Consider the following 1,623-nt stretch of genomic DNA (forward strand, 5'->3'; position numbering starts at 1 on the left):
TAATACCCCTCCTTCATCCACTGCCTCTGATCTAGGCTTGGGCAAACCAGTAATCATTGTCATCTGACAGCTTCTGGGCCTCAGTAAGACAAAGGAATTCAGTGCAATCATGGAGACAAAGGAGGACACCCCCAATCTTCAGAAACCCACCACTTTTGCCAATTCCTATCTCCATGACACTTATTCATCCAATGACACCAGCAAGAGCTGCCTAGGAACCTGGGTGACTAAAGGGAACTACCTCCAGGTACTTCCCTGCGTTGGAAAGAGTCCTTCACATTTTCTTTTCATAGGTCTTATAGTTCTCTCTGAGGATGATGGCTTCATCATGTTTTACTTATATTCCCATCCCACATTCCAGCGCTACAGGTCTGAATATCCACGGCCTTACATCTCTCTCATCTCAACTAAGCAGCTAGTGAGGACACTCTCACCACACACAGGCACAGAAGAATGTTTGTGATGTCTACAAATCTGGCACCAAAGATGAACAAACACAGCAGTGGAGATATGGAGACAACTGGGAAATAAAACAAGTAGAAGTTATGTTTCTATACGCATTCTCAGTTATGCAACCTGGGACAGGTGTTTCCTCCACGCACAGAATCCACTATGCTAAATCTTTACCTTGTCTCATCTGGGGCTTCATTATCACTACTATTGGAATTTGTTTCTCCTACTTATGGGGTATTTATTACACACCCAGTACTAGCATATGTGCATGTTTGCTTCATATGCACATGAAAACAACACCCACCCCCCAATGACTGGGGGCACATAGCTGTCTTAGCTGCCATGATGGCATGCTTTAGATCCTCTGGCTAAGTCCAGATTTTGCCATTCAAACTATAGCAGGTTTAAGCAAGCTCTGACCTTCTGTAAGGGACACAGAGGGGAAAGCACTGGGAGAAAGGAGACCCTGTTTGTCACAGGGGAAGATTAAAACTGTCTTATCAAAAGTTACATTATCTTGTGAGCCTGTAGGGTGTTGTCTAGGGAATGTACTAGTGAGAGGGGCTGGTGTCAGTCAAGGCCCAGTAAAACTCCTGGCTAGGGGCACCTGGATGCCTCAGTAGGTTAAGCATGTAGCTCTTGATCCCATAGTTAATGGGTCTGAAGCCTGTGTCTGGCTGTGTGCTGACAGCAGAGTTGCTTGGGATTCTCTCCCCACTACTTCGCCCCTCCCATGCTTATGCTCTGTCTCAGAATAAACTTAAAAACAAATGGACTGGCTGTGCAAAATGAATGCCAAATAGCGTTTCACAGGGGACCTTAGGTAAAAGGTCAGCAGTACCCCTCTAGACTCCATAATATATCCATAATAATATCACAGTATTCACAAAGAGGAGAAAATGGTATCATGGATAAACAAGGGGAAAAATAATGGCATATTATGTAAATCCTAAGGCCGCAGAGAAAACAGATTACTGGGTATGTTATGCCGTTGTGTTAGGAAAAGAGTTATAGATTCCATCAGTTACCTACAACCTTAAATACAAGAGGATGTGGTAACATTGTTGGTTGGATCACACTTCATTCATTACACATCCATGTTAACACATTAAGAACAATATGTTTTATTAATTAAAATATATTAAGTTCACACAGACCGATTTATGCATT

Source organism: Panthera onca, chromosome E2 (genome assembly GCF_046562875.1).
Source record: "Panthera onca isolate mPanOnc1 chromosome E2, mPanOnc1 haplotype 2, whole genome shotgun sequence".
Taxonomy (NCBI): Eukaryota; Metazoa; Chordata; class Mammalia; order Carnivora; family Felidae; genus Panthera; species Panthera onca.